This window comes from Castanea sativa, chromosome 5 (genome assembly GCF_040712315.1).
Source record: "Castanea sativa cultivar Marrone di Chiusa Pesio chromosome 5, ASM4071231v1".
Lineage (NCBI taxonomy): Eukaryota > Viridiplantae > Streptophyta > Magnoliopsida > Fagales > Fagaceae > Castanea > Castanea sativa.
Genome location: NC_134017.1, coordinates 80,272,984 through 80,281,631, shown reverse-complemented (window position 1 = coordinate 80,281,631; position 8,648 = coordinate 80,272,984).

Sequence of the window (8,648 nt, the reverse complement as noted above, 5' to 3'; positions counted from 1 at the left end):
GTAAACTGCCAAAAACATGAGAAAACAACAGGTGGACGATCATGCATCCATCAAATAAAACCAATACAACAGGTGGACAATCATGCATCCATCAAATAAAACCATTACACACGTAGACAAAACCAGTAACACTGCCAAAAACATGAGAAAACAACAGGTGGACAATCATGCACCCATCAAATAAAACTAATACAACAGGTGGACAATCATGCATCCATCAAATAAAACCAATACATGTTGAAAAAAAAATCCCAAATTCTCAGAATATTTAACACCAACTATTCCTTTGTCACCTATTTTGTAAGTTCAGCTATCTCTTCTCAACAGAAAACAGAACACCTTCTAATGGTGATTACATTATTGTAAGAAAAGTTTAAATAATTTGTAACATAAGCTTCAACAGATTAAAGGACTCTTTGTTTCCTCTTCCTCTTTTGTCGATCTGCAATAGGTGTGAGCTATACATCACTTGCAGCATTTGTAGGATTAGCATCTTCTTCACTAGGTAAGTTGTTGGCAGAATCATTTGTAGCATTACTCATATAATAATACTGTCAAAAGAATATGGTCTAAATTGTATTATGATATGAATAAGTAACATTAAAAATATCTAATTTTTTTATTTAAATTTAATATAAAAGTACTCACATCAGTTATTTGATCAAGTTTAACTGAATTGTCAGTTCGTATAACAGGATCAAAAAGTTTCTTCACAGTGTAGATCTCCGATCCCTGTTTGAGGTTATAGTCATTGAGTTCTAATTGGAAGACAAATGTTTTCCCAATAAGGTTTGCTATTTGCAAAGGCAGGTCAAAAAGTATGCAGCTCTTTATCCAAAAATGAGAAGACCTGCAAAATAAGTTTTTAAAAGCTTTTTAATTTTAAAATTTAAACTATCAATTAGGTTCTTGCATCTAATAGATTAATAAAATCAAAATTATGCAATGGCAATGGTTGGAATCATGGTTGTAATAAGCCATGTTCACCCAAATCCATTCATGTTAATTTGATCTACTTAGGAACAGCCATTTGCTTTCAATCTTTAATGCATTACAGATATGACATGGCTTCAAACCGTTGGCAGGAGGAGTCACATGTTCCAAAAGAAACTCATTTGTGAACTATAGTAAAACTCATTCGATTGTGAACTATAACAATTCTCATTGTATGCTGCAAGCAGGGGCGGAGGGAGGGGGGGTTGGGTGGGGGGGGCAGGTGCCCCCTGAACTTGCAAATTTTTTTACATATAATTATCCTGCCCCCTTGAACTTGCAAACTTTTTTACATATAATTATAATATAGTACATTGGTATGTTGTGGAATATGGAGTTGTGGAATATGGAGTGGATGAAGTGATTGTCTGGTAGAGGAGAAAAGTAAAAAAGAAAAGTGATCAAAAGTGAATATAGAGATCAGAGAAATGGGAAATAATATGTGTGAAGGAGAAAAAAAGAGAAAAAAATAATAAAGAAATGTGTGGATGAAGAAAAAAGAGATAAGGGAAAAATAAAATAAAATATAAGAAATTAAAATTAAAAAATGCTATCACAATATTTTCACAATATTTTTACAATAAATCTTAAGTGCAAGGTAGTTACTAGCTAATACTAGTGAATAAAAATAATTGAAGTGGTGTGTTCAAATTAAAATCAATAACAACTTACCACACATGATTTGTTGTGAAAGTATTGTACAAATGTTGGGAACATGACACTTCATATTAATATTAGATGATTTTACAAGTCATTATATTATTGCCACAAGTGCTCCACTAGATTTGTTAAAAAAATATCATTAGAAAATTAAAACTATTACTATTAGGTTTTGTTATTTTTATTCCTAAATTTAATACACGAAAACTAAACTCACGTTATTTTTAAAAATTATATATATATATATATATGTTTAACTTGAATATTCTTAGTTAAAAAAACTTAAAATATATATTTTTTAATTTTTATTATTTTAAAAAATTAATTATATTATTTATGATATTATCGGTTTGACTACCGGTTTAACCAAAAAACCAGTAACCAGCCTCTTTTTCGATTCTTTTACTGTAATGGTTTTTAAAACCATGATTTTATGTTAGATTCTATATGGTAATTATATTAGCATATTGTTGTTTATTTCTTTTGTTATTAATATTGATAAAAAAATTTTAGATTCATTTTTTTATTTTTAATCTTGTCTTCTAATCTTGCCCCCTTTGACCTAAATTTCTAGCTCCGCCACTAGCTGCAAGTACTCTTACCAAACCACAAAATAAAAAGAGAGCAAAGAACAAAGCATTGAAAATATCAGTATGGATACCAGGCTTCTACATTATTTGAAAAAAGAAAAGAAGAAAAAAGACTGGTCAATACGTTGAATTGAATACCTTAGAAACAAAGTTCTGCCAAGCACCTATCTAAATTTGAATGCTTGAAAGTTGAAAGTAATGTTGACAAACTGTGCTTTGTCCATAAGGCTTTTATTATAGTCGCTAATACAAAGAGTGTCTAAGAGTGTCTTCATCCTTTAATATAGACAGCAATGACTTGGCCAATAAATTATGATTGATACATAACAAAAAGTGGTCAATAACCAGTAGCAATTAAAACCAAGATGCACAAACCATAAAGTGGCTATAAACTAATGCAAGAGTAAGCAAGGCATTTTCTCAAACACATGGTGTGCTCAAAATATTTCAATGCCTTAGTTATAAATGTTTGTTATTATAAAAATTAAAAATTAAAAACAGAAAACAATAGCATGATTGTAACACAACAAACAGGTAAAACAAACAAATTGAAGAGTATTTAATATATGGACCTACATAACTAATTAAATTCCGCCATGAATAACATTATTTCTATCAAATTAATGGAAGGTTACCGTAGTGATTTTGCTGGGTTACCCTGTTTTTTCTCCACAACCTATGCTTGGTTTCTTCTCGCAGAGCGAAAAAGAAAACAGAAAACAGAAAACGAAAAGAAGAAAACAAAAAGTCCCTCCGCTTAAATATTAACATATTAACATTAATTCATTGTCTATATCTAGCTAAGCAAGTAAAATTAAAATATTAATTATTTAGTTTGATCCAAACCAACGTTTTTTTTTTTTTTTTTTTAATGAGAAGTCAATTGTGTTAGGATCATATTTTAATATAATTGGCATATTCTATGACAAAACATGATTTACGTGTAATTGCGTAGTTCTAAGTGATTTTAAGATTATCATGAAGTATTTTGTAGGTGTATGACAAGTGGTATTGTTGAAGACGTGAAGATTACTCAAGAAAACATTCAAGAAAAGTTGAATCTGCATGTCCCAATACCTAGCTTGACTCCTTCGATCTATTGAGATTTAATGAACCTTGATACTGCCTCGATCTATTGAGCTAATAGGATTTTTGATATTGCTTACAACATTTTATTCTAAGAGGCTATTTGTTTATGGGTTCGTGTAAACCTAATAGGAATAGGAGAGCTCATCTAAAAGGCCCATTAAGCTCCTATTTAAATAAGGGTAGTAGAGAAAGCTAGAATACCCTAACCCTAATGTTTCATAAAGTTTTCTTATTAAAACCATAGCTTTCACCTCTTGAACATGTGAGTTCAGATAATAGAAGAGAGAGATCTTACTGCTAACCTTGTGCACCTTTAAGGTCTCTATCAAGCAAAGTCTCTGACACCAATAATTGAAGATTTTATTGGTGTTTTTATGTGAAATTGCTACAAATCAACTACAACAATCAAAAGGGTTGCTGTTAAGTTAATCACTTACTTGGATCCATACAAGTAAAGAAGTTTTCTACAAGATCAAGTCCAATTGGAGATTGAAGCAAATATTCAACTGTAGGTTGATATTTTGAGATAGACCTGGTAGTAATAAGATTCCTTATACTTGTAATGGTTTGTTCTTGATTAGTGGGTTTTTTAGAGTGGTGACCTGAAATTCACCCAGTAGGAGTTTTTGCCTTGCGAGATGTTTTTTTCATTCGTCAACAAATCATCATGTCTATTTTATTTTCGCTGTAGTTAATTTATTTGGTGATTGGTTGGTGCCTCCACGTTCTGCATGTAATTTGACATAATTAATCAACTTGGATAATTTAATTCATTAACTAATGTCAATCTATAACCCTACATTAAGTATATATATATATATATATATATATATATATATATATATATATATATGTTAAAAAGTCATGTAAATATCTAAAATGCCTCAATACAATTTTCGCTTGAAGCCCTCAAATGCATCGAGCTGCTCTTGTTCCCAAATTTTGTCACCGCCAAGTCCCTTTGTTGGTTTTTTCATTTTTGTTTGTTATGCGATATTTTTACAATTTTTTTTTTTTTAGCCAAATGAAACACGTAGGCACGTCATAGCATACATATTTGATATTTCGTCTCGTATATTACTAACTGGTCCCAACTTTAGAAAACATCACATGAAAATATCCATAAACTGGCAATTTCACTAACAATAAACCAAAGTCCAATTTATTAATGAAAATGCCCTGGGAAAAACGTCATGTGGTGGTGTCCACTGTCCAGTCCACCAAAACCGACGTTTCCAAGAGTCAAATAGACTAATAGAGACTAATGATTTGATGACTTTGAGAAATCAGATAGACACTAAAATTGAGGATTAGAATTGAGTTTTTGCCTTTTTTGATCGATATTCCGCGTGATTCGCTTATTGCTCTTTTGTCACGTCATCACATATCGTCGATGACGGAAAATCTAGTTGAATTGTACATGTGTGACATGTGGCCAGCTATTTGTCTGCCATGTCACCAATTTGTTGTCGAGGATAAGCACGTACTTGCCTACTGGGTTGCCCATATATTTATAATAAAAAATTCGAGTAAAGATAGGATTTCCAAAAAAAAAAATTTCATAACTTTTGCTACAATTCACTCATGTGACAAGTTGTAAGTGGGAGTGCGTTCACAACTCCACTGCTCATGACTTGTCACATAAGGAGGTTGTGACAAAAATTGTGGTTTCAGCACAACTTAAAAAATTTAAGGACTACATAAAAAACCACAACTATCTATGTGACATACAAGGAGTGGTAGAGAAAATATTGTGGCATTGTTGAGGGGCTGATTTTTGTGCATAGCCACGTCTCATCCACTTGAGGAGTCACTTTGCTAGACCCAAGTTTGTTTCGGGGAGTTGAGTCCAGAACTCAAAATTGTGCTAAAGATACCAATAGCTTCTAGAGCACACTTTTAAGGCTACAAAATAAATAAAACCCAAAGTTTAAGAATCATGATTATGGTTAAGATAAATTAATATAATATCTTTAGCATTATATCACTATTTAGGTTGTGATAATAGTTGAATTAATGTAATATATATATATGCATTTAGCTTTGACTAAATCATGAGTTAAAGGTCTTAATGATTTATCGAGTGATGTTCGACATTACAAATTAATTAAATAAGTGTTATATGTCCAACAATGGGATAAGTCCAAAATAGTCTATATTTAGTTGTGGTATAGTTTATATTTAACATAAAATGGTCTATGTCCAAATAATGTTTGTCAAATAGTTTATGCCCAGAGGTAGTTTACATATGTTTAAATATATATGTCTAGTAGTGAAATGGGTTCAAGATAGCTCATGTTCAGCTATGTTTTATGTCCAAAATATGTCCAATAGTGAGATAGTCAATTTATATATATTCATCTAGTGAAGTATTAGTAAAGACATGTTTGTTAAATAGTGACATAATATTAAAGTAGCTTGCATCCAGCTGTGGGTTGCATGACCCACTTTCTCTTTCTTTGGGAGTCGTCACTTGGTTTAGGTTTAGGAACCAAAGTGAGCCTCTTACATGGGCCCACATACTAACGTCTAAGTTCAGAGTTAAGGTATGGGGATGAAAAAATGTTAGGCAACCATATAACCAAAAAAAAAGAACCGCTTGGCTATGCTTCAATATTAATATGCTTTATTTATTGTTCACATTTGATAAAAGTTAAGCGAGATGAGGATTGTAATACAACATTCTTTTTAGAGAGTTTTACAACCTATGACGTCTACACCTGATGATAGTTCTTTATTATCAGGCCAAGACACTAATCAATTTTTGGAGTAAGCGGGGATTGAACACTAGATTTCTTATTCAACCATTAGAGACTTTACCAGGTAAGCTAACTAGAATCCATAAGTGCAATACAACATTAAAACATGTGTTTCATAAGTGATTGTTTCATAAGTAATACAACACAAAGCGGAGTCAGTTTCAGAGCGAGCTAACACTGTATTAGGGTTATTCCATGCTTTTGGCGAGAAAGTTATGAGTGGCTCTTCTTCTGGTTCCGACTACCCTTTAGATTCCAAGCTGAGGGCCTATCATTCCTTCGTTCGAGCCTGTGTACATGCTAGTTCCTCTAGGCCCGCCAGGTGATTGGGGTCCTTTTGCTCAGGCTCCGAGGCCTTCTTAGGGTCCAGGGTATGCTCCCAGCACTTCCGATAGTGCGGGTCCTTCTACCGGTCCTTTTACCAGCAGCGATGATAGTGATGGTGGTGATACAGACTAGTATCTCAGGAGTGATGATTCTCCATAGGGTTAGCCATTTGTTGTAGCATGATGTAGCCCCTGTGTGAGCATGTATTTTTCCATGTATTCTGTAGACAGTGCCCCATAATGGGCCAATTATGTATGTATATTATGTATCGCCTCTTGATAGGCCTGGACATGTATGTATTGTATTTCCCCACAGTGGGCTTTGATGTATGATATTATCTCTTTGTAGCATGATGTATGTATGGAACAATGCCTCTTGCTAGGACTTATATGTATAATTCCAGGGATGCACCTTTAAGAGAGCGGCTGATGTATGTGTAAAACAATGCCTCTGATTAGGACTTACATGTATAAATCTGTAAATTGCCTTTAAAAGGGCTTCAAATGTATGCGTAAGAAACAATGCCTCTAGGTAGGACTTACATGTATGATTCTGGATATCGCCTTTAAAAGGGCTTCTAATGTTTGTGTAAGGAGCAATGCCTCTAGGTAGAACTCACATGTATAATTCCATGGAAGCGCCATTAAGAGGGCAGCTGATGTATGTGAAAGACAATGCCTCTCATTAGGGCTTACATGTATAAATCTAGATAAATCGCCTTTGAGAGGGCTGTTGATGTGTATGAAAGACAATGCCTCTGATTAGGACTTACATGCAAGATTCTGTAAAATTGCCTTTAAGAGGGCTGCCAACATGTGTGGAAAACAATGCCTCTGAGTAGGACTTACATGTATAATTCCAGGGAAGCGCATTTAAGAGTGCGGCTGATGTATGCATGCACTATTGCATTTTCATTGTGGTCCCTTCTCTTTTCCTCTCCTATTATCATACCCATTGAGAGAAGATTTGTACCCAAACACAACCCACACTTATTCTAAGTGTAAAAAGTGTTTTTGAGCTTGGAAAGCATTGGGAATTTGCCAAAAGAAGATGGTGAGACTTGGCGGATGCAATCAAGCGTATTGTAGGATTTGGAAAGCTAGTGAAAGCAGGGTTTGGCGTAGCCTTGTTGGTAGCAAGAGCTTGGAGGGATCAAGTACATTGAGTAGATTAGGCTTGGAGAGTCTTTTGCTATTCTTGTACTCCAACTTATTCATTAGTGGATCGATTTCGACTTTGAGGGTCGCGGAGAGGTTTTTCGCTGAGTTCTTCGGTTTCTTCTTTGATAACACATTAGAGTGTTATCTTGTGTTTGCATCTCTCTTACCTTACTCTTTGGCATTATAATTATTAATGGTTGTTGATAACTATGGCTTAGAGTAGTTTACTGGATTGTGCATGCTTTTTAGACTTGTTCCACACTAGTATTTGTTTGTGTACAAGCCTATAACTGGTTAATTTTGTATTTAGGGTCTAAACAAGCACAAGTGTATAATCCTATTCCTTCTTTTTCTTTTCTGCATTTTTAATCTCTACACTATCACTCACCTTTTGCAATGTTCTTAAGGAATATGTTGCTTTTAATCCTTCTTTGGGTTAAAACCTTCAACTCCTCATGAGATTTTTATGAATATACGTTACTTAAATTTTAGGCTAAGGGTCTGTTTGGTAACCACTTATTTTGCTAAAACTAAAAATTTTTTGCTAAAAGTATTGTAGATAAAGGTAAAAGTTAGTTGAAATGGTACAGTGAGATCCATGAATAGTATCAAAAAGTGCAATGGGGCCCATGAATAGTAGCAAAAATAAGCTGAATAGTAAAATAATTTTCATTTTTCATTTCAATCCAAACGGAGGCTAAAATGCAAAACTCACCCTCTAAGTTTCACCACTTTTCATTTCAGTCTTTTAAGTTTAAGTTTTGTCATTTCAGTCCTTGAAGTTTCATTCATCCTCAATTAAGTCCCTCGTTAACAATCTGTTAGTTTTTGCCGTTATCCCACCCAAACAACACCGCTTTTGCCCTTTATTTATTTCTTTAAATAATTAATTATTTTAAAAAAAGTTAATTAAAAAAAACAGAAATTAATCACTGTCATCCCTTCCATATGAAAGAACACAATTGCAATCCCACCCACCTAATACCCCAGCCCAGGCCGATATCGAGAGGGAGAAAGAGAAAGAAAGAGAGACATTGAGAGGGAGAAGGAGAAGGAATGAGAGACCGAGA